Genomic DNA, 26,696 nt, shown 5'->3' on the forward strand with positions numbered 1-26,696 from the left:
GAAAGCCACCTATGCCAAGCATGGTATCCATCCACAGACAGCTGTTTCGGGGTATTTGCCCCTCATCAGTGTGGAGTAGGAATCTGGCTATTAGGAGCAGTGCCTAGTAAAAAGAGGCCAATCATCTGTGCCTTTATAGCCTTTTTACTAGGCACCGCTCCTAATAGCCAGATTCCTACTCCACACTGATGAGGGGCAAATACCCCGAAACAGCTGCCTGTGGATGAATACCATGCTTGGCATAGGTGGCTTTCCTTCATAGGATGCTGCCCTTCCCGTGGTTGTTCCTTCCCGGGGAAAGGCCTGGCTATTCACTGCTTGCGTCGAGAAACACGTGATGGTGTCTCCGCAGCTTCTTTACTTGCATCTGCATATTTCCCATAAGGGATGGGGGCAGTGTTCTGGAATCACTGCGTTGAGAAACACGTGATGGTGTCTCCGCAGTGTTGGATGTTTTGGTCTCCCCGAGGCCAATCATCTGTGCCTTTATAGCCTTTTTACTAGGCACTGCTCCTAATAGCCAGATTCCTACTCCACACTGATGAGGGGCAAATACCCCGAAACAGCTGCCTGTGGATGGATACCATGCTTGGCATAGGTGGCTTTCCTTCATAGGATGCTGCCCTTCCCGTGGTTGTTCCTTCCCGGGGAAAGGCCTGGCTATTCACTGCTTGCGTCGAGAAATACGTGATGGTGTCTCCGCAGCTTCTTTACTTGCATCTGCATATTTCCCATAAGGGATGGGGGCAGTGTTCTGGAATCACTGCGTTGAGAAACACGTGATGGTGTCTCCGCAGTGTTGGATGTTTTGGTCTCCCCGAGGCCAATCATCTGTGCCTTTATAGCCTTTTTACTAGGCACTGCTCCTAATAGCCAGATTCCTACTCCACACTGATGAGGGGCAAATACCCCGAAACAGCTGTCTGTGGATGGATACCATGCTTGGCATAGGTGGCTTTCCTTCATAGGATGCTGCCCTTCCCGTGGTTGTTCCTTCCCGGGGAAAGGCCTGGCTATTCACTGCTTGTGTCGAGAAACACATGATGGTGTCTCCGCAGCTTCTTTACTTGCATCTGCATATTTCCCATAAGGGATGGGGGCAGTGTTCTGGAATCACTGCGTTGAGAAACACGTGATGGTGTCTCCGCGGTGTTGGATGTTTTGGTCTCCCCGAGGCCAATCATCTGTGCCTTTATAGCCTTTTTACTAGGCACTGCTCCTAATAGCCAGATTCCTACTCCACACTGATGAGGGGCAAATACCCCGAAACAGCTGTCTGTGGATGGATACCATGCTTGGCATAGGTGGCTTTCCTTCATAGGATGCTGCCCTTCCCGTGGTTGTTCCTTCCCGGGGAAAGGCCTGGCTATTCACTGCTTGCGTCGAGAAACACGTGATGGTGTCTCCGCAGCTTCTTTACTTGCATCTGCATATTTCCCATAAGGGATGGGGGCAGTGTTCTGGAATCACTGCGTTGAGAAACACGTGATGGTGTCTCCGCAGTGTTGGATGTTTTGGTCTCCCCGAGGCCAATCATCTGTGCCTTTATAGCCTTTTTACTAGGCACTGCTCCTAATAGCCAGATTCCTACTCCACACTGATGAGGGGCAAATACCCCGAAACAGCTGTCTGTGGATGGATACCATGCTTGGCATAGGTGGCTTTCCTTCATAGGATGCTGCCCTTCCCGTGGTTGTTCCTTCCCGGGGAAAGGCCTGGCTATTCACTGCTTGCGTCGAGAAACACGTGATGGTGTCTCCGCAGCTTCTTTACTTGCATCTGCATATTTCCCATAAGGGATGGGGGCAGTGTTCTGGAATCACTGCGTTGAGAAACACGTGATGGTGTCTCCGCGGTGTTGGATGTTTTGGTCTCCCCGAGGCCAATCATCTGTGCCTTTATAGCCTTTTTACTAGGCACTGCTCCTAATAGCCAGATTCCTACTCCACACTGATGAGGGGCAAATACCCCGAAACATCTGTCTGTGGATGGATACCATGCTTGGCATAGGTGGCTTTCCTTCATAGGATGCTGCCCTTCCCGTGGTTGTTCCTTCCCGGGGAAAGGCCTGGCTATTCACTGCTTGCGTCGAGAAACACATGATGGTGTCTCCGCAGCTTCTTTACTTGCATCTGCATATTTCCCAGAAGGGATAGGGGCAGTGTTCTGGAATCACTGCGTTGAGAAACACGTGATGGTGTCTCCGCGGTGTTGGATGTTTTGGTCTCCCCGAGGCCAATCATCTGTGCCTTTATAGCCTTTTTACTAGGCACTGCTCCTAATAGCTAGATTCCTACTCCACACTGATGAGGGGCAAATACCCCGAAACAGCTGTCTGTGGATGGATACCATGCTTGGCATAGGTGGCTTTCCTTCATAGGATGCTGCCCTTCCCGTGGTTGTTCCTTCCCGGGGAAAGGCCTGGCTATTCACTGCTTGCGTCGAGAAAAACGTGATGGTGTCTCCGCAGCTTCTTTACTTGCATCTGCATATTTCCCATAAGGGATGGGGGCAGTGTTCTGGAATCACTGCGTTGAGAAACACGTGATGGTGTCTCCGCGGTGTTGGATGTTTTGGTCTCCCCGAGGCCAATCATCTGTGCCTTTATAGCCTTTTTACTAGGCACTGCTCCTAATAGCCAGATTCCTACTCCACACTGATGAGGGGCAAATACCCCGAAACAGCTGTCTGTGGATGGATACCATGCTTGGCATAGGTGGCTTTCCTTCATAGGATGCTGCCCTTCCCGTGGTTGTTACTTCCCGGGGAAAGGCCTGGCTATTCACTGCTTGCGTCGAGAAACACGTGATGGTGTCTCCGCAGCTTCTTTACTTGAATAAGTAGGCTATGACACTAAAATAAAACATTTGGAGTACTAAAATTGTAAACTATTTAGTGCAATGATATGCGCAGTGCTAAATATATGAACTGTAGCTAAATATTTTTTTGCCAGCTAAAGATTTTTTGGTCACCAAAATGTTGTCCAAAAGTGTTGTAAGACACTCGAAAAAAAATATAGTGCACAGGCTAGAACTTTATGCGCACTCACATCTGATACCTGGGACAAAAACAGCCATTTTAAATTGTTAGATTTTAATACTTGTGGAGATCAGACTGAACTAAAGGAATCCATCTTGTCTTCTTCCTGAGAAATCTCGCTTACAACAAGATACATTTCTGCTGACTTGACATTTCCTTTTATGGAAGTAATCATGTGTGCATTCCTTCTTTCAATAGCAGCCTTTCATTCACCTTCCAGATGATGTAACTTTCTACTGATAAAGACTGGTATAGATTGTTTATGTAAGAGATAGTGAAATATGAGCGCTTGTGCGCATGTCTGTAAAAGAATAATTCTTTTCTATATAAAGGGAGGGCAAAGCCCAGAGAGAGAGATGTGCTCCTGGGCTTCCCCTGTACATGATCACACAATACCTTGTTTGCGTGTCATTTACTCAGGATCCCTACCTCTAGTAAGCCAGGGACTGAGAAGGACTTAACATTTCTTTGGTGCACCGAACAGGGACCCGAGATGAGAGTATTTGCTCGAGATTCACCTGCAGATACGGACAATGGAGATCTGGGATAATGGACGGCAAATGAACTGAAAAACCTGGCCAGGTAAGAGACATTATTAGTTCTCTTTTATCTGCCTTGTATTATCCGAAAGATCTCTATGAGCCGTGTCACGCTGGGTTAGTCTAGTAGTGAGTAGATACCTATAAAACTCGGGTTACTATATTGTATAGATTTATGAGTCCTGTCCCTGGCAGTGTGTGAACAGTGTGAAGGTTGTGGTATGTTGTGAAAGAAGAGCAAAAGTGCGTAGAAAAATAAGCCGAAATAGTTGGGGTATAAGCCTTATACACGGAAGTCAGCCTAACTGGGTCATGTGGTTGCGTCCTTTCGGGGAGACCTCCGCCCATGCTTGACTCTCATTTAAGTGCTTAACCTCCTTCATTTCTGGATAAGGTTTGATAGAATGAGCCCAGGACGCGGGTCCATGAGCCTGGGACAAGTATGCTAACTGACACAGAAAGTTTTGTGATCTGTATGGTGTTGCTGGGTCTGTTTGCGTGCATAATAGCACTTAAGTACATTCTGCACATTAGAAAGAATGGAGCAGATCAGCCCTTCAATATTTTAGCTCCCTAGGAGAGAAGGCAACGAGACATCACCTAGGATAAGTGATTGTCCAAACGTCACCTGGGGTAGAAATAGCTAATATTGAAAAAAAAAATAAAAAATAAAAATGGGAAATAAACAGACAAAAACCGTCTTAGGACAAGTGGAAGCAGCAGATATCATACAGGAAAGATGTGGGAAGACAGTCAGAAGTCAGATTAGAAGGGTAAGAGAAAAATTGGGAATTTCAGAAGCACTTATGTTCAGTACAGAATGGGAAAAACTGAGTAAAGAACGAGGTGGAATTATCAAAGACAATGGGTGGGAAGAAATCATACACTGTATGATAGAGGTCTCAAAAACAGCTAAAGAGGAGAATTGGAAGTATGATCCAGACACTTCCAAATGGATTATGGGGAAGGGAAAAAGTTGTGACATAATCCCACCACCTTACCTAGATCCAAAAGCCCAATCATTTGTACCATCTGGAGGAGCAGAAGGAGGAAAACAATTTCCAGCCTTGTATCCCAATCTTGGTGGGGTAGGAGGATGGGTATGTTCACACTGTGGACAACAAAATCCAGATTGGAGAAATGATTGCCTAGTCTGTGGTACACCTAGACATGGCGCTGTACTTGCCCCTGTTAGGGTAGTACCAAGACCCTTTAGGGAACCTGGTGCTGACGGGGTAATGGGAACTAGATATCACCAGACCCGACAGTATTTTCCTTGGTCCCCTGCTGAAGGTATGTCCCTCCTGCATAATGCGCCTGATCCCACTCAATATCCCATCCGATTTGCACAATACATACAACAAATCATGCAGACTCATGCTGGGGTCTGGGCGGACGGGGAAGAATTATGTAGAATGAAAATGTCCCCCGGACTTTTTCAGGAATTATTGACACACCTACAGCCCAATAGACCAGTGGCAGAAGGGGGTGCCTTACAGACAGAAGCATCAGGTACCCAGTTCACAGAGGCATTAATAATTTTCATGAGAGAAAAACAGAGGGAAAGGGGATCTACGGGTGTGATTATGCAGAAATTTGGGCAAAGTATTGAAGAATATAGTCAAGAATTAGAAAATAGCTTTAGGGATGAAGGATTGGATTTGACTGATGCTTCAGTAAGGAGACTTTTTACAAAACAATTAATAGAGGGGCTAGATCCGAAAATCAGAGAAAAATTTAAATCCTCTACTCCAGATTGGAGAACAATTGAACAACCAAATATTGTGAAACAACGATGTTTAGGAATAGTCATGGATATGAGAGAGAATCGTAAGCCTGTTAGAATAGCACAAGCTAATACAGGAGGAAGAGTGAGACACAACTTTCCTTGCCACTACTGTAAAAAGCCAGGTCATTTCCAAAGAGAGTGCAGGAAGAAGTTGGCAGATATAAAGTCAGGCAAATTTGTTCCCAGAAATAACCCTCCCCAAACGGACAACCAGCAGAAATCTACCATCATAGATGGTCCCATACCAGATTCAGATTGACTCGATGTGTTACAAACTTCCCTACCAGCTAGAAGACCTATGATACAGGTGAATGTGGGGGGGAGAGAGATTCCATTTTTGATAGATACAGGTGCAACTTCCTCAATTTTGAATCAAGATTTTCTTCCGAATCCGGAAGATATTTCAGAACAAACAACTTTTGCTGAGGGTTATGATGGGGTAATTCGAACACTGCCATATACTGTGCCCCTAGAGGTCTCATTAGGACCTAAATGTTTTGCATCCAGATTTTTGTATGCCAGAGGAGCCCCAACATGTTTGTTAGGAACTGATGTCCTAAAGAAATTAGAAGCTAACATCAATTTTAGGGAAGATGGCACAGTTATACTGACTATCCCTGATGATGCAGAAACATTAGAACAATATGTTAGAATTCAGGCTTTTGAGGATTATGCTGAAGAAAAAGAGTACACCACAGATCTAGACCTCTCAATGGTCCCAGAAACACTGTGGGCACAGGGTGACACCGATGTGGGACTATTGCATATCTCTCCTGTAAAACTATCTGTGCAACCAGGAACTGTTCTCCCACAGCTCAGACAATACCCTGTGAGTGCCCAGCAGGAACTAGCGATTACAAAACAGATAGAGGGATATAAAGAGAAAGGAGTTTTGGTAGAGATACAATCACCTGCTAACACTCCTCTGTATCCAGTCAAAAAGAGAACTCTTGATAAGAGTTCTATGCCCAAATATCGTATGGTACATGATTTAAGAGAAATAAACAAAGTTCTAGATCCAATCACCCCAGTTGTACCCAATCCTCATACGTTACTATCACAGATACCAGCCAGTTCTCAAGTATTTACTGTAATAGATCTTTCAAATGCATTTTTCTCGGTTCCTTTACACCAAGATAGTTGGCATTTGTTTGCATTTACATTTAAGGGCAAACAGTTGGCGTGGACACGCCTTCCACAGGGAATGATACACTCCCCTACTCTTTATTCAAATGCCCTACAAACAGTCCTTCAGAGGTTTGAACCCGAACCACAGGTAGTAATTTTGCAGTATGTGGATGACCTACTACTTTGCTGCCCAGATCTAGAAACTGCAGAAAGGTCCACTGTGAGTTTACTATGTTTTTTAGAAAAAGAAGGGTGTAAAGTGAATAGACAAAAGCTACAAGTTTGTCAGACCAAAGTGGTCTTTCTAGGTCATTGCATTTCTCAAGGTAAAAAGCATCTTACACCACAAAGAACTGAAGCAATAAGACAGATGAATGAGCCTAGAAATCATAAACAGCTACGAGCATTTTTAGGAATAGTGTCTCATTGTAGACAATGGATTATACATGCCAGTCAACTAATGCAACCACTGTATGACTGTGTAAAAAGTGAACCTTATTTGTTGACAAAAGAAGGTCAGATTTCGTTCCAACAATTAAAAGATGCCCTTGTTTCAGCTCCAGCGTTAGGGCTACCAGACTACACCAAACCGTTTCAGCTTATGGCTGCAGAAGTTGATTCCCATGCTACAGGAGTTCTTACCCAGAAGCATGCAGGGAAACAAAGACCAATTGCATATCTTTCAGCAAGGTTAGATCCCGTAGCTAGAGCAGCGCCAACCTGTGTACGTGTAGTTGTTGCTGTCTCACTATTGTTGGACAAAGCATCAGAAATTGTCCTAGAGTATCCACTCACAGTTCAAACTACACATGATGTTTATGGGATATTAAACCAGGTCCAACCAAAACACATTTCCATGGCCAGACATTTGCGGCTACAGTGTTCTTTGTTGCTCCCCTCTACTATCACATTTGCTAGGCTTCAGACTCTCAATATAGCTACACTGCTACCTCTCGAGTCTGAAGGGGGGAATAAGGACACTGATCCACACGCAAATTTTTTCCCTACAGACACACATGATTGTACAGAGCTCATTTTACAAGAAACGGTAGGCTTACCCAATGTATCCGAAACACCACTTCAAAATCCAGATTTAGAGCTGTTTATAGATGGTAGTAGGTTTGCAGATGACACAGGTAACTTCCATACAGGGTATGCAGTTGTGTCAGAATCTGAAACTCTCAAAGCAGAACCACTTCCACCGAAACAGTCTGCACAAGAAGCAGAACTAACAGCATTGATTGAAGCTCTTAAAATAGCTGAGAACCAGACAGCTAATATATACACTGATTCTAGGTATGCACATGGTATTGTGTTTGATTTTGGAGTAATCTGGAGAGCTAGAGGTTACATGACAGCGTCAGGACAACCTGTAAAACATGCTTCTCTGATCAAACAGATCTTAGAGGCTGCACAAGAAACAAAAGAAGTAGCAGTAATCAAGGTAGCTGCACATGTGAGACTCAACACTAGGGAATCTAGGGGAAATGATAGGGCTGATAAAGCAGCCAAAGCAGCAGCCGTCAAACCCTTACAACAGGTTCATACTGTAAACCCCACAGAAAATACTGAAGATAGACTGAGACAAGCACAGGAAGATGCAGGAGAAGAGGAGAGGGACAGGTGGAAAAAGGAAGGGGCAGAAGAACAAGCGGGAATTTGGAAGAAAGATGGACTAATATGTCTACCTAGAGCCTGGTACCCGATTGTAGTTGGTGGATTGCACCACCCTACGCATGTGTCTGCAAATGCAATGACACTACTGGCAAAGCAAGTCTGGTTGGCTCCAGGTTTTGGCAACTACGCAAGAGACTATTGTGCTGCATGCGCTATATGCCTGACACATAATCCCGGACAGACAGCAAAGACCCCTATGAAACACCATGTCCGACCTCTCTACCCGTTTCAACGGTTGCAGATAGACTTTATCCAGCTGCCAAAGAGTAATGGGTATGAGTATGTGTTGGTGTGTGTGGACATGTTCTCGGGGTGGCCAGAGGCCTATCCAGTTCGGAAGGCTTCAGCTAAAAACACTGCTGTAAAGCTAGTTACCGAACTGGTGCCCCGTTATGGTCTCCCTGAAGTGATCGAGTCAGATAGGGGTACTCATTTCACTGGAGAAATATTTCAAAATGTACTGAAAATGTTGGGTGTTGAAAGTCAGTTACACACTCCGTACCATCCTCAAAGTTCTGGTAAGGTGGAACGCATGAATGGAACTTTAAAATTAAAAATACAGAAAGCCATGGCTGAAACAGGAAAGCCTTGGACAGAATGCCTTCCACTGGCCCTTTACTCAATACGCAATACCCCAAGGGGTAAGACTAAACTGTCTCCATATGAAATTTTGTTTGGCAGGACTGCCAATTTAGGATGTTATTTTCCACAGCAACTTGTGTTAAATATTGAGTCATTGACTTCTTATGTGCAAAATCTTCAGAAACAATTAACTAAGGTGCATGCACAAGTTTTTGCTTCCCTTCCAGATCCTGACAACACAGAAGGAAGTCACAAGTTGGAACCAGGTGATCAAGTCTATGTAAAAAGACACACCAGAAAGGCTCTAGAACCAAGGTTTGACGGACCCTTCCAAGTCCTGTTGACAACACCTACATCAGTCAAGCTTGAAGGAAAGGCATCATGGATACATGCAAGCCATTGCAAGAAAAGCAGTATAAACTCATGATATTGATGTTAATAATGATAACCTCAACGGAGGCGTGGGATAGACTGAATTCTCTAGCCCCTTTGAACAATAGATTCGTACAACATCATAGAAAATTAGTGCACGACTTGTTAAACAATACACAAATCCTGACAGATTGTTGGATCTGTACCCATTCGCCGGTATCAGCCACAAGTATACCTTTTCTAGCAGTTCCCGTATTAGCAGAAGAAATATTCGCTTGGCCTAATTGTTCAGACAACCTGGCCAACAACCAAATTGGTAATGCTAGGCTGTGGAATACTACAATCGCCATACCAATTGTGGGATGGGTAGAATTTCCTTGGTGGCAGGGTAATCTCTCAGGGAGTAACACACATCTACAATATTTAGCATTTAGGGGAGGAAAATGGGTACCTAGAAATAAGACTGGATTAACTAATTTAGGACAGGTCCCCACAGAAAATCTACAGCTTAGTTTCAGTACAACCGTCCCCCCCTCTGATGCTTTCAAACCTGTAGTATTGGAAAGATACATACATAATAGAAAATGGAAACATTCTAAATTGTTCCCCCAAGGTGATGCAAACAGTTGTACAAGTAAGCTGGGGAACCTGGTTTGTAATGAATCCAATGAGTATATCAAAGGAATGCCTGTATGTGGGAATCCCGCAGCCGGGTACTGTAGCCCCTTGGGACAAAAACCCTCTTGGTGTATGCTTCAGAATGTATCTAGATTTGTGGACTTGGCTCACAGATTGGTATTGCAGCACTCAGCTCTATGGGATCTGCCTGAAGGTACATTTTGGATATGCGGAGAAGGAGCATATAAATGGCTTCCCGTAGGTATAAAGGGTACTTGTACATTAGGACGCCTAACCCCGGCTACATTCATAATTTCAAATAAACAAGTGAATATGCAAGCCGTGCCCAAGCACACACTGTATAAAAGAGCTGCAGATAACTCACCACGTCCCTCGGGGAGGCCACATATAGTACAAATGGGAATTCCTAACAAAATTGCTAGTACCATTTTTATTTATCCTATGTTAACACAGATGTGGGATAAATTAGTTAGAGCCACGGATTATCTAGATGATCAGATCTGGGATATATTGGATATACTAAACACTAGTATAGCTGTACAGAATCAGCTTATAATAGTCACTAACCAACATACCCTGGTATTGGATTACCTAACTGCCTCACAAGGGGGTATGTGTCAAATCATCGGACCCACCTGCTGTCATTATATAGACCCGAATAGTACTATGAGTATGACATTTAAATTAAAGGACGTACAACGACTCAGAGATCAGTATGACAAAGACAATGACCAGAATAAGGATAGCTGGTGGTCAGATACCTTTTCTTTTCTTAACCCAGCCAACTGGTTCAGAGGAATCGGTGGGTGGGTTGCTGGGATTATGCAGAGCATAATACATATAGTTATGATTATTGTAGTCATATACGTACTATTCCAGATTGTGCTCAAGAGTATCTCAGTATGCACAGATAAACTTTGTGTAATAGATGCAAGAGTATAAAGTTTTTTTTCCTTCTTCTCTTATGTTATCCTTTGCTAATACTGATTATTGCGCTTATTTTGCTATCCCTTTGTAATATCTGTACTTATTGCAAAACAAAGAAAAGGTTGCGAGAGTTAAACGGAAGAATTAATACTAGATTTGATTCTCTTATTGAATACAAGCATGTACATGTGTAATACCAAATAAAGGCTTTGTCTTTGGCCCTGTGGTAATAAAATAAATAAAAGAAAATGTCAAAGGGGGGAATTGTGGAGATCAGACTGAACTAAAGGAATCCATCTTGTCTTCTTCCTGAGAAATCTCGCTTACAACAAGATACATTTCTGCTGACTTGACATTTCCTTTTATGGAAGTAATCATGTGTGCATTCCTTCTTTCAATAGCAGCCTTTCATTCACCTTCCAGATGATGTAACTTTCTACTGATAAAGACTGGTATAGATTGTTTATGTAAGAGATAGTGAAATATGAGCGCTTGTGCGCATGTCTGTAAAAGAATAATTGTTTTCTATATAAAGGGAGGGCAAAGCCCAGAGAGAGAGATGTGCTCCTGGGCTTCCCCTGTACATGATCACACAATACCTTGTTTGCGTGTCATTTACTCAGGATCCCTACCTCTAGTAAGCCAGGGACTGAGAAGGACTTAACATTTCCTTGTATTAAAATTACCTGGATGTAGTCTGCAGTGTGACCAAGCCAATAAATGTTGTTAACAATGGGGCTCTGTATTGCTTTATACTAAAATGTACAGGTATAAGGTGTGAAAAAAGCAATATATAATAACAATTTGAACGCATCAATTGATCCTTCCAAATATCTGGGAACATAGCATAAGCAGAAATTAAAACATAACTTTTAATGTGTATATATAAAAAGAAAACAAAGTACAAAAAATAGTGTCACCTAAAGAGGAATATAAAAAGGGTACTACATAATGTGACCTGTCAGGTACTACATCATAACTGGATTAGTACTCCTAAGGGTTTAATAAAACAACACTCGCAATGGCCCAGTGTGTTTATTAATCAACCCAAGGTACCTTATTTGATAAGGGTAACACACACATGCAAAAGCACTAGCTAGTTGACTGCCAAAACAAATAAATGGATAACCTTGGTTGCATAACACTGCACTGCAGCATAGAGGGTGGCAGGTCTCTATGCCTTTTCATGTCGCACTTTAGCACTTTATCTCCCATGCAAGCTAGTCCCCTGATGATCCAGCTTGAAAGAAACGCGTTGGGACACCGTTATAGGGAGAGTGCAGGGCACGTTATATTTTAGGGGTAGATGTGGACTGCCCTTGTAAGGGCGGGAGCTTGGGGATTCAGCTTAATTGATAGCCCCTATAGGGATTGACAGGGTATTGTCTCCCGACGCTGTGGCATGATGGATTCTTTCATTCCAGCAAGTTTTGGCTCCACTTTACTGGTCCTTGGCAATTGGTGAGACTGTTCCATTTTATTTATTTGTTCATGTTTCAGACCATCTGACCCCTGCTCCTTTTTTGTGATACCTGCTGATATTTATGCAACCAAGGTTATCCATTTATTTGTTTTGGCAATCAACTAGTGCTTTTACATGTGTATGTGTGTTACCCTTATCAAATAAGGTACCTTGGGTTGATTAATAAACACACTGGGCCATTGCTACAGTGTGTTTATTTAATAGGTACAGAGCCTGTAGCTATTAAATTTAAGGGTTAGATCGCGGAAAAAATTGGCGTGGGCTCCCGCGCAATTTTCTCCACCAGAGTGGTAAAGCCAGTGACTGAGGGCAGATATTATAAGCCTAGAGAGGGTCCACGGTTATTGGCCCCCCTAGCTAAAAACATCTGCCCCCAGCCACCCCAGAAAAGGCACATCTGGAAGATGCGCCTATTCTGGCACTTGGCCACACTCTTCCCACTCCCGTGTAGCGGTGGGATATGGGGTAATGAAGGGTTAATGTCACCTTGCTATTGTAAGGTGACATTAAGCCAGATTAATAATGGAGAGGTGTCAATTATGACACCTATCCATTATTAATCCAATAGCATGAAATGGTTAAAAAACACACACACACAATATTGCAAAGTATTTTAATGAAATAAACACATAGGTTGTTGTAATATTTTATTGCACTCTCAATCCACCTGAAGACCCTCGACCTGTAACAAATTAAAAATAATAAACCAACAATATCTCATACCTTCCGTCGATATGTCCCACGATGTAAATCCATCTGAAGGGGTTAAATTATTTTACAGGCAGGAGCTCTGCTATAATGCAGCTGTGCTAGTGCCTGTAAAACCCCAGCGAATGAATGGGAAGTAGTTCAATGACCTGAAGTTACCTTCATTCGCGGTGATGCGCCCTCTGCTGGATGTCCTCATGTGAACTCGAGCCTGGGAACTTTTCTGAATATTTTCCCACGCTCGAGGTCATATGAGGACATCCAGCAGAGGGCGCATCATCGCGAATGAAGGTAACTACAGGTCATTGACCTACTTTCCATTCATTCGCTGGGGTTTTACAGCCACGAGCACAGCTGCATTAGCAGAGCTCCTGGGTGTAAAACTATTTAACCCCTTCAGATGGATTTACAGCGTGGGACGTGACAGATCATCGGAAGGTATGGGATATTGTTGTTTTTTTATTTTTCCTTTATTACAGAGCGAGGGTCTTCAGGTGGATTAAAAGTCTAATAAAATATTACAACAACCTGTGTCTTTATTTCATTAAAAGACTTTGTAATAATGTGTGTGTGTGTGTGTGTGTGTTTTAACCATTTCATACAATTGGATTAATAATGGATAGGTGTCATAATTGATGCCTCTCCATTATTAATCTGGCTTGAGGTCACCTTACAATAGCAAGGTGACATTAACCCTTCATTACCCCATATCCCACTGCTACACGGGAATGGGAAGAAAGTGGCCAAGTGCCAGAATAGGCGCATCTTATAGATGTGCCATTTCTGGGGTGGCTGGGGCAGATGTTTTAAGCCGGGGGGGGGGGCAATAACCATGGACCCTCTCCAGGCTATTAATATCTGCCCTCAGTCACTGGCTTTACCACTCTGGCGGAGAAAATTGCGCGGGAGCCCACGCCAATTTTTTCCGCGATTTAACCCTTAAATATAATAGCTACAGCGCCCAAATTTTGCACATACACACTACTAACATTAGTAGTGTGGAATATGGAAAAAAAATGGGGATATGACATGGTTTACTGTATGTAAACCATGTCTCATATCATGTCGGGTTTAGGAAGGAGAAATGAAAAGCCAGCAATTGAATTACCGGCTTTCTGCTATATCGCGCTGAAGTAAATATAAAAATAAATATAAATATATATATGTGTCTCAATGACAAACCCGACTTTGGAGTGAAGATCGCCGACCGCCTACCCGATCCCACAGTGGGATCGGGTCGGGTTTCATGAAACCCGACTTTGCCAAAAGTCGGCGACTTTTGAAATTGGCCGATCCATTTTTCTCAACCCTAGCCACCGCCCAACCTACAAATATTAGCCTGCAGCTGCCCCAGTAGAGGTGCATCATATGTGATGTATCAATTCTGTCTCTTAGCCTCGACTCTTTTTGATTTTTTTTGTCAGTTGCAATTGGGGTCATTGTTTTTGGAGTTGATATCAGCAGCTGACTGACACCAATCCTAGGGGTTAGTAATGTAAAGGTATCAGTCAGACACCTTCATTATTAACATAGTAGTAAAAATAAATAAACAGAAAAAATATACTTTATTTAAATAAAAATTCCCCCACACTCCTTCCTTTACCCTATTATTAATTAAAATCCAGAAAAATCCTACAGCAATCCAATAGTGAAGTTTCTCACAATGCCCATTGAGTCCTATGGTGTCTCATTGTGAGAAAGTTCTCAGAATGAAACTTCATTGTTCCCTCGTGGTCAGCAGCAGGTATGAAAATTCTTATGCTCCCACTTGCTGCTGACTGTGAGTAACCCTATTGAGACTAGCATTGAGAACGTTCTCAGAATGAGACTCCATAGGGATGTCAAACATGCACACTAATGACACACGAATGACATCTGTGTGACTTCCATGTGACACATCCCGAAATTAAATGCTCCAGCTGCTTGCTACAGCAGCTGGGGAAAGCAGCAAAAATAAAGCTGACTACAACTATCATCATACTCACCTCGACCAGGTGAAGCTCATGAGAGTTATAGTAATCAACCTCCATCTGTGAATAGAGCGCATAAAAATATAATTTAAAAAAACGGTCACGTCCCCCTTATTCTTAATATCCAACTGAGAGAATGCTGACAGCCGGGGGCTGGTAGTATTGTTCTGGAATTGGGCCAATATCCATAAAGGTTCCCAGCCTATAAATAAGAGCTCCTAGCTGTCTGCATAGCCTTTACTGGCTATTAAAAATAGGAGGAACCCCACAACATTTTTAAAGGATTCCCCTTTCTAAACAGCCAGTAGAGGCTACGCAGACAGCTGTGAGTTGATATTGTAATATTGTGCAGGGTAGAGTATGTCACCATGGAACAGACAGACCAACTGTTGAAGGGGGTTTATTAACAGGGGCAATATTCTCCTTGCAGGGAGAAAATAATAGAATATAAACTGATAAAATAATGGTGCAAAATATATGGGAAGCAATATAAGTTCCCAGGCAGTCAAACAGTATAACAGTAGTAAACGGAATCTTTTGGGAAAACACATATCAGTCTGATGAGGACTTGCTTGTAGGGTCGTCTTCTCCAATGTAGGACCGAGAAACAGCAGCACTTGTCGTCCTTCTGTTATACGTGGACTGTGTAGTCTCTAGGAACCCGCAAGCTGGGGTTTAAGGGGTTACTGTGGTGAGCAGAGGGGATGCTAGGCAAACGGGGTCCTCTGTGCTCTGAGTCTTTTGCTTCAACAGTGCAGTCTATCCTGGGAGAATGATGCTCAGTCTATTATTGGGTCTCCCAACTGGAATCAGGGTCTCTGCACTCATAGAGTGGGTACTAGGGGCCACTGTCTCTGCACGGGTCACTTTCTCTGCATGGGTCACTGTCTCTGCACGGGTCACTGTCTCTGCACGGGCATCAGGGCGCACCTCTCCAGTCACAGCAGAGTCCGCTTTCACGTACTCACAAGATGCAGTCTTTCTGGACATTCTCCCTGTCTCAGTCCTCCGACCTGGAGCTCTCTCTCTCTTCCCCGGAGCGCAGCTGCGTGCTGTTTTGTCCGCTGTATCCGCTGCTCTCCCCGCTGTGACCACTGCTCTCTCCGCTGCACATGCTGCTGTCTCTCCAATACACGCTGCTCTAGCCCTGGAACGCGCATCTTTTTCCTCTCTCAGCCCGGCTTCCTTCCTGTCCCAGTCTCTAAGTCTGCCCCCAGGGAAACCTGCTGCACAGCTAAGTGGTTCCAGGCAGGGAGCAGAGAAGGTAACTTCCTTACAATATCAATAGGCTGGGTTCTTTTATGGATATTAGCCCCTTCGCAGAATAATAACACGAGCCCCCAGCTGTCTGCTTTCTCTCAGCTGGTTAATGAAATTAAACCCACATCATTTTTTATAGTTAATCAAGTACAGAAAAGAACTAATGCAAAGCACTAATTGTATAACATAATGACATATTTGTATCTATCTATTTATCCATGTTCCTCATCACAATCTATATCTATCTTTGAACATCTTTAATATGTAACACTCTTTAATTTAATTTCTATGCTGCATTTTATTCCATATGTGTCACACAAACAGTCCACTAACAATACACTGACACACAGATATGGACAGCACACGGATGTAACACGGATGTCACACAGACAAGGATCTCACCAGTACTGTTTTTTCCAGTACCATAATCAACAGGAAGCGTGAAGGGGCTATAGACAGTGAAGTGCCTATCATAGGAGGGGGGCGTATGGGACCAGGGCTCACTTGACTAGCTAGTCATGGCAATGATAAGCTATTGGTGCTAAAACAATCATTGTAAGCAAACAAAACCTTAGAGCTTCATAATTGAGGCATTCCTGAAATCTGTGTTTTAAAAACTGCAGCATGCTGTCTTCAAATTACATAGCAAAAACCTGCTAACAGATTCCCTTTTACTCTGTAAAATTCATTATTTAATATCCAGATGAGTATAACTCACTATGCATTAATTATCTTAGGATGAATCTGTGCAGCAAAGCTTTATGAGGAATGCTGCAGACATTATATCATATTGTGCAAGGTCATCCCATCTTACAGTTACAGTAGTATGCAACCTTTACTTTGAAAAGAGTAACATCAGAGTACATTTCTAAAAATAAATGATCTTAGCACGTAAGTAAGCCATGTTTCTTTGATTAATTTACAAATATGAAAAGTACGAGAGGCCTAATTTTGATGTTTTTAATCACCTTTTTTCTTATTTAGCAGCTAATATGGAGCGCTCTATCTTTTCTGACTTACTGTGTCATTAAAGAACAGTTCTGTATGAATGAGATGGCTATCTTCTATAACCTTTTTCTGCACCATTTGCTTCATTTTGCTGTTCTGATATGCTGATCATTACTGTAATGCACATTTGATGAAAAATTGCCATAAATACAATTTGAAGTGGTATTTGCAGTCAGTGATTCAAGCTTCAGGAGGCTAATTTGCATATTCCAGGTGCCTTCTGGGAGAAGCGAAGTCTCCCTAAGCTAGAAGATCGTTGGGTACAGCCGGGACCAGCTGCTTCGAAAGCATCACCAAACCAGGGATTCAAGCTTCAGGAGGCTAATTTGCATATTCCAGGTGCCTTCTGGGAGAAGCGAAGTCTCCCTAAGCTAGAAGATCGTTGGATACAGCCGGGACCAGCTGCTTCGAAAGCATCACCAAACCAGGGATTCAAGCTTCAGGAGGCTAATTTGCATATTCCAGGTGCCTTCTGGGAGAAGCGAAGTCTCCCTAAGCTAGAAGATCGTTGGGTACAGCCGGGACCAGCTGCTTCGAAAGCATCACCAAACCAGGGATTCAAGCTTCAGGAGGCTAATTTGCATATTCCAGGTGCCTTCTGGGAGAAGCGAAGTCTCCCTAAGCTAGAAGATCGTTGGATACAGCCGGGACCAGCTGCTTCGAAAGCATCACCAAACCAGGGATTCAAGCTTCAGGAGGCTAATTTGCATATTCCAGGTGCCTTCTGGGAGAAGCGAAGTCTCCCTAAGCTAGAAGATCGTTGGGTACAGCCGGGACCAGCTGCTTCGAAAGCATCACCAAACCAGGGATTCAAGCTTCAGGAGGCTAATTTGCATATTCCAGGTGCCTTCTGGGAGAAGCGAAGTCTCCCTAAGCTAGAAGATCGTTGGATACAGCCGGGACCAGCTGCTTCGAAAGCATCACCAAACCAGGGATTCAAGCTTCAGGAGGCTAATTTGCATATTCCAGGTGCCTTCTGGGAGAAGCGAAGTCTCCCTAAGCTAGAAGATCGTTGGATACAGCCGGGACCAGCTGCTTCGAAAGCATCACCAAACCGCGCGAATTTTTGCCTGTAGGACATTATTGCAAGAGAGCTTGGCTGAGTAGATTACACAAGAAGGAAAACACACAGCAAGTCAGCAGGATCTAGGAGCAACATGGCAGATGTGACAACCTACATGGTGAGCTGCAGCATGTGCTACATGTTCACAGATCGACCAGAAGAAGAATCCAATTTCACCTGTCAGAAGTGTAGACTAGTGGCCCTTTTAGAAGAAAAGGTGCGGGGTCTGGAAGAAAGAATAGCAACTTTGAAACTCATCAAAGAGAATGAAGACTTTCTAGACAGAACAGAAGCATCTCTACTGGTCACAGAAGGTGCAAAAAGTGTCAGAGAACCTCCAAAAGCAGATGAGTGGAAGCATGTGACCAAAAGAAGCAAGAAGACCATGGAGAAATCACCAACCACACAACTGAAGAACCGATATCAAATCTTTGTAGAGGATGAAGATGGCACACCTAAGAATGAAGCAATACCAGCAAGCAAAAAAGAAAAGGGCACACAGCAACAAGTGACAGCAAAAAGTACAGCCAAGAAGCAACGAAGAGTGGTGGTGGTGGGAGACTCACTACTGAGAGGCACCGAAGCAGCCATCTGCAGACCGGACATAACTGCAAGAGAAGTATGCTGCCTTCCAGGTGCGATGATCAAGGATGTGACCGATAGGATACCAAAGCTCTTCAGCTCCAAGGACGTCCACCCATTTCTTCTGATACATGTTGGCACCAATGACACGGCAAGGAAGGACCTACCGACAATCTGCAAGGACTTTGAAGAGTTGGGGAAGAAAGTAAAGGAACTGGATGCACAGGTAGTTTTTTCTTCTATCCTTCCAGTAGACGGGCATGGCACCAGGAGATGGAACAGGATCCTTGATGCAAACAACTGGCTAAGACGATGGTGCAGACAACAAGGATTTGGATTCCTGGACCACGGTGTGAATTACTGGTATGATGGACTCCTCGCCAGAGACGGACTACACCTCAACAAACCTGGGAAACACACATTCGCCAGAAGACTCGCTACACTCATCAGGAGGGCGTTAAACTAGAAGAAGAGGGGACGGGAAGAAAAACATTAGACTCGAACAAAGACGACCCAGGAAAACATACTCAGAAGGGAGGTAAGAACATTTCTAAAACAATCCACAGTGAGGAGATTGGAACAAAACAAAATCCTCTAAACTGCATGCTCGCAAACGCCAGAAGCCTGACAAACAAGATGGAAGAACTAGAAGCAGAAATATCTACAGGTAACTTTGACATAGTGGGAATAACCGAGACATGGTTAGATGAAAGCTATGACTGGGCAGTTAACTTACAGGGTTACAGTCTGTTTAGAAAGGATCGTAAAAATCGGAGAGGAGGAGGGGTTTGTCTCTATGTAAAGTCTTGTCTAAAGTCCACTTTAAGGGAGGATATTAGCGAAGGGAATGAGGATGTCGAGTCCATATGGGTTGAAATTCATGGAGGGAAAAATGGTAACAAAATTCTCATTGGGGTCTGTTACAAACCCCCAAATATAACAGAAAGCATGGAAAGTCTACTTCTAAAGCAGATAGATGAAGCTGCAACCCATAATGAGGTCCTGGTTATGGGGGACTTTAACTACCCGGATATTAACTGGGAAACAGAAACCTGTGAAACCCATAAAGGCAACAGGTTTCTGCTAATAACCAAGAAAAATTATCTTTCACAATTGGTGCAGAATCCAACCAGAGGAGCAGCACTTTTAGACCTAATACTATCTAATAGACCTGACAGAATAACAAATCTGCAGGTGGTTGGGCATTTAGGAAATAGCGACCACAATATTGTGCAGTTTCACCTGTCTTTCACTAGGGGGACTTGTCAGGGAGTCACAAAAACATTGAACTTTAGGAAGGCAAAGTTTGAACAGCTTAGAGATGCCCTTAATCTGGTAGACTGGGACAATATCCTCAGAAATGAGAATACAGATAATAAATGGGAAATGTTTAAGAACATCCTAAATAGGCAGTGTAAGCGGTTTATACCTTGTGGGAATAAAAGGACTAGAAATAGGAAAAACCCAATGTGGCTAAACAAAGAAGTAAGACAGGCAATTAACAGTAAAAAGAAAGCATTTGCACTACTAAAGCAGGATGGCACCATTGAAGCTCTAAAAAACTATAGGGAGAAAAATACTTTATCTAAAAAACTAATTAAAGCTGCCAAAAAGGAAACAGAGAAGCACATTGCTAAGGAGAGTAAAACTAATCCCAAACTGTTCTTCAACTATATCAATAGTAAAAGAATAAAAACTGAAAATGTAGGCCCCTTAAAAAATAGTGAGGAAAGAATGGTTGTAGATGACGAGGAAAAAGCTAACATATTAAACACCTTCTTCTCCACGGTATTCACGGTGGAAAATGAAATGCTAGGTGAAATCCCAAGAAACAATGAAAACCCTATATTAAGGGTCACCAATCTAACCCAAGAAGAGGTGCGAAACCGGCTAAATAAGATTAAAATAGATAAATCTCCGGGTCCGGATGGCATACACCCACGAGTACTAAGAGAACTAAGTAATGTAATAGATAAACCATTATTTCTTATTTTTAGTGACTCTATAGCGACAGGGTCTGTTCCGCAGGACTGGCGCATAGCAAATGTGGTGCCAATATTCAAAAAGGGCTCTAAAAGTGAACCTGGAAATTATAGGCCAGTAAGTCTAACCTCTATTGTTGGTAAAATATTTGAAGGGTTTCTGAGGGATGTTATTCTGGATTATCTCAATGAGAATAACTGTTTAACTCCATATCAGCATGGGTTTATGAGAAATCGCTCCTGTCAAACCAATCTAATCAGTTTTTATGAAGAGGTAAGCTATAGACTGGACCACAGTGAGTCATTGGACGTGGTATATCTCGATTTTTCCAAAGCGTTTGATACCGTGCCGCACAAGAGGTTGGTACACAAAATGAGAATGCTTGGTCTGGGGGAAAATGTGTGTAAATGGGTTAGTAACTGGCTTAGTGATAGAAAGCAGAGGGTGGTTATAAATGGTATAGTCTCTAACTGGGTCGCTGTGACCAGTGGGGTACCGCAGGGGTCAGTATTGGGACCTGTTCTCTTCAACATATTCATTAATGATCTGGTAGAAGGTTTACACAGTAAAATATCGATATTTGCAGATGATACAAAACTATGTAAAGCAGTTAATACAAGAGAAGATAGTATTCTGCTACAGATGGATCTGGATAAGTTGGAAACTTGGGCTGAAAGGTGGCAGATGAGGTTTAACAATGATAAATGTAAGGTTATACACATGGGAAGAGGGAATCAATATCACCATTACACACTGAATGGGAAACCACTGGGTAAATCTGACAGGGAGAAGGACTTGGGGATCCTAGTTAATGATAAACTTACCTGGAGCAGCCAGTGCCAGGCAGCAGCTGCCAAGGCAAACAGGATCATGGGGTGCATTAAAAGAGGTCTGGATACACATGATGAGAGCATTATACTGCCTCTGTACAAATCCCTAGTTAGACCGCACATGGAGTACTGTGTCCAGTTTTGGGCACCGGTGCTCAGGAAGGATATAATGGAACTAGAGAGAGTACAAAGGAGGGCAACAAAATTAATAAAGGGGATGGGAGAACTACAATACCCAGATAGATTAGCGAAATTAGGATTATTTAGTCTAGAAAAAAGACGACTGAGGGGCGATCTAATAACCATGTATAAGTATATAAGGGGACAATACAAATATCTCGCTGAGGATCTGTTTATACCAAGGAAGGTGACGGGCACAAGGGGGCATTCTTTGCGTCTGGAGGAGAGAAGGTTTTTCCACCAACATAGAAGAGGATTCTTTACTGTTAGGGCAGTGAGAATCTGGAATTGCTTGCCTGAGGAGGTGGTGATGGCGAACTCAGTCGAGGGGTTCAAGAGAGGCCTGGATGTCTTCCTGGAGCAGAACAATATTGTATCATACAATTATTAGGTTCTGTAGAAGGACGTAGATCTGGGTATTTATTATGATGGAATATAGGCTGAACTGGATGGACAAATGTCTTTTTTCGGCCTTACTAACTATGTTACTATGTTACTATGTGCATATTACTTGTTCTGCGGTGTTTAACTGATGAATTGAGCTTTACTGATATTATAGGTACGCATAGATTGTGGCAACGAGAGCATGCTACGTATAATTGCATTGAGGCAAGCGAAAAACATTTGCAATGGATTTTTCAGACATGCACTGTTTACATATTTTTCACAGGACAAATAATTGCTCAAGGTGTCTGCAATGACATTATTATTATTATTATTATTATTTATTGTTATAGCGCCATTTATTCCATGGCGCTTTACATGTAAGGAGGGGTTTACATAATAAAAACAAGTACAATAATCTTAAACAATACATGTCATAACTGGTACAGGAGGAGAGAGGACCCTGCCCGCGAAGGCTCACAATCTACAAGGGATGGGTGAGACTACAGTAGGTGAGGGTAGAGCTGGTCATGCAACGGTTTGGTCGATCGGTGGTTACTGCAGGTTGTAGGCTTGCTGGAAGAGGTGGGTCTTCATGTTCTTTTTGAAGGTTTCGATGGTTGATGAGAGTCTGATATGTTGGGGTAGAGGGTTCCAGAGTAGGGGTGATACGCGAGAGATATCTTGTATATGATTGTGGGAAGAGGAGATAAGAGGGGAGTAAAAAGGAGGTCTTGTGAGGATCAGAGATTGCGTGTAGGTAAGTACTGGGAGACGAGGTCACAGATGTATGGAGGAGACAGGTTGTGGATGGCTTTGTATGTCATGGTTAGGGTTTTGTACTGGCGTCTCTGGGCAATGGGGAGCCAGTGAAGGGATTGACAGAGGGGAGAAGCTGGAGATTAGCGGGGGGACAGGTGGATTATCGGGCAGCAGAGTTTAGAATAGATTGGAGGGGTGCGAGAGTGTAAGAGGGGAGGCCACAGAACAGGAGGTTGCAGTAGTCAAGGAGAAAGATGATGAGGGCATGGACTAGGGTTTTTGCAGATTCTTTGTTGAGGAATGAACGGATTCGTGAAATATTTTTGAGTTGAAGTCGGCAAGAAGTGGAAAGGGCTTGGATATGTGGTTTGAAGGAGAGATCAGCATTAAGGATTACCCCGAGGCAGCGAGCTTGTGGGACTGAGGAGAGTGGGCAGCCATTTACTGTAATGGTTAGATTCGTTGGGGGGGGGGGGTCACGTGAGATGGGGGAAAGATGATAAATTCTGTTTTGTCCATGTTAAGTTTCAAGGGAACATAGCATAAGCAGGAATTAAAATTAAAACATAACTTTTAATGTATAACCAAATAAAGAAATATATTAAATAAACTGTCACCCAAAAAAAAGTGTATCGATAAAAAAGTACTACTGGGTATACCCTGTCAGGGGACGTGCCATAAAAAATGTAGTACTTATACAAGATTTTTGTGCAGACGCTGGCAGTGGTCCAGTGTCCTATCACTCAACCCAAGGTACCTGATTAAATGGTGATAATGCCTAGAGAAGAAGCATTTATCAAGTGCCAATACAGATAAACAGATAGCCTTGATTGCATTAATATTAACAGTTATCACAAAGCAAAGTGAGGGGTAAGATCAATTGGAAAAGACATGTACACAAAATTAATATTGGAACAATCTCACCAATTGCTGAGGATAGGTAAGGTGGAGCCCCAATTCGCTTAGGTGGAGAAATCCTTCAAGCCACAGCATCAGGAGACAATTCCCTGTCAGTCCCTGGAGGGCTATCAATAAATCTCAATCCCCGAGCTCCTGCCCTTACAAGGACAGTCCACATCTACCCCCAAGGAATAACATGCCCTGCACTCTCCCTATTTCCAGGTCCCTGGAACCTTGGGAGCATGGCAGCGTGACTCCCTCAGCGTCTCAGCACGCCACCAGCGCTCCAGGCAACAGAACGTGCACAGTGTGGGCACATCGTATGCCCAAGCAGCTTACTCTGCTCACAGTCATGGTCTCCATTAGTGCCTCTGAAATTTGCCTCTACATATATTGTCAGCATACTCATGCATCTGATTAAATGTCCAGATCCTACGCTCCAGATAAACTTGCTCTGAGGAAGGTCCACAAAGGACCGAAAACGTTTAGCAAGATACGAGCTACAGCTGATCTGTTTGTCCAGATGTAAAATAAATGACTTTATTTTCTACAAGCATTATTGAGTGCCAAGCTTTTTGATACAGTTTATTTAAAGGGGCTGGAAACCCTACTTGAGCACCTCTACTCACAAATCTATAGAGTGCCGTGTATCTTGTTCTTGTTACTAAATTTTTTATGGCATGTCCCCTGACAGGGTATACCCAGTACTACTTTTTTATCGATACACTTTTTTTTGGGTGACAGTTTATTTAATATATTCCTTTATTTGGTTATACATTAAAAGTTATGTTTTAGTTTTAATTCCTGCTTATGCTATGTTCTCAAGATTTTGGTAGGATCATGTGATACATTTAAACTATTATATATTGCTGTTTTTGCGTTCATGTTAAGTTTCAGAAATCTAGTGGAGAAGAAGGATGAAATAGTGGACAGACATTGAGGGATTCTGGTTAGTAGGGAGGTGATATCTTGTCCAGAGATGTAGATCTGTGTGTCATCAGCATAGAGATGATACTGAAAGCCATGAGATTCTATGAGCTGTCCCAGGCCAAAGGTGTAAATGGAGAAGAGCGTGGACATGACAATCATCTAAAACTATGTATCTATGTGTATATACACACATGGTCAAAATTGTTGGTACCTCTCGTTTAATGTCAGAAAAACCCACAATGGTCACAGAAATAACTTGAATCTGACAAAAGGCTTGGAGGTTGGAGATGCTTGGAGATGGTCTTCTAACATGTTTGTCTAAAAATTTATTTCTAATCTCCCGAGACAACTCTTTCCTTTGCTTCCTCTGGTCCATGTTGAGTGTGATATACACCATGTCACCAGTATCTGTTTATCTGATTCCAAGATTGTAGACACCTGTGATGCTAATTAGTGGACACACCTTGATTTAACATGTCCCTTTTGTCACATTATTTTCAGGGGTACCATCATTTCTATCCAGCCCTATTTCATGAGTTTTATTTTATTTTTATAATTCCGTGAAAACATGGTTTAAAAGCAATGTCTGGCTTTCATTTGTTTATTTTCATAGAGTATTTATTATTACTTTTGTCAGATTCAAGTTATTTCTGTGATCATTGTGGGTTTTTCTGTCATTAAACAAGGGGCACCAACAATTTTGACCATGTGTGTAAATGTAAGTGCTGCCTCCAATTTTTCTGGATTTATATATATATATATATATATATATATATATATATATATATATAGTTGTGAATTCTGTGGCAGAGCTCCCTCCTGTGGTCACAAGTGGTACTTCGGCTGATTCTCCCTGTGAGCTTCTGTTGGTGGAGGGAAGTGGTACTGCGGCTTCTGAGTTTCCTCCCTCAGGTGATCTGGTGAGGTCGTTAGGTGCTTCTCTACTTAACTCCACCTAATGCTTTGATCCTGGCTTCCTGTCAATGTTCCAGTGTTGGACTTGCTTTTCCCTGGATCATTCCTGTGGCCTGCTGCTCTGCATAGCTAAGTTCTTCTTTGCTATTTGTTTGCTATTTTTTCTGTCCAGCTTGTCTAATTTTTTGCTGGAAGCTCTGGGACGCAAAGGGTGTACCTCCGTGCCGTTAGTTCAGTACGGAGGGTCTTTTTGCCCCCTTTGCGTGGTTTTCTTTAGGGTTTTGTGTAGACCGCAAAGTTGCCTTTTCTATCCTCGCTCTGTTAAGAAAGTCGGGCCTCACTTTGCTGAATCTATTTAATCTCTACGTTTGTCTTTTTCATCTTAACTCACAGTCATTATTTGTGGGGGGCTGCCTTTTCCTTTGGGGTATTTCTCTGAGGCAAGGTAGGCTTATTTTCTATCTTCAGGCTAGTTAGTTTCTCAGGCTGTGCCGAGTTGCATAGGCAGAGTTAGGCGCAATCCACGGCTGCCTCTAGTGTTGTTTGGAGAGGATTAGGGATTGCGGTCTGCAGAGTTCCCACGTCTCAGAGCTCGTTCTATGATTTTGGGTTATTGTCAGATCACTGTATGTGCTCTGACCGCTATGTCCATTGTGGTACTGAATTGCCTTTCATAACAGCACAGGAAGCCCAAAGTACTAATGATTCTCAATAGAGGGAAAAAAGAAGTTCTGAGACCATTTTTTTTTCTTTGCACTGTGTTTTGCCTTTTTTTTCCTCTAGACATTTGGGTGGTTCAGTACACAGGTGTAGCGATGGACATTAGAAGTCTGTCTTCATCTGTGGATCAGCTCTCGGCAAGAGTACAAAAGATTCAAGACACTATTGATCAGAAATCTATGTTAGAACCAAGAATTCCTATTCCTGATTTGTTTTTTGGAGATAGAACTAAGTTTCTGAGTTTCAAAAATAATTGTAAATTATTTCTGTCCTTGAAACCTCGCTCCTCTGGTGATCCAGTTCAACAGGTTTTGATTGTTATTTCT

Source organism: Ranitomeya imitator, chromosome 6 (genome assembly GCF_032444005.1).
Source record: "Ranitomeya imitator isolate aRanImi1 chromosome 6, aRanImi1.pri, whole genome shotgun sequence".
Taxonomy (NCBI): Eukaryota; Metazoa; Chordata; class Amphibia; order Anura; family Dendrobatidae; genus Ranitomeya; species Ranitomeya imitator.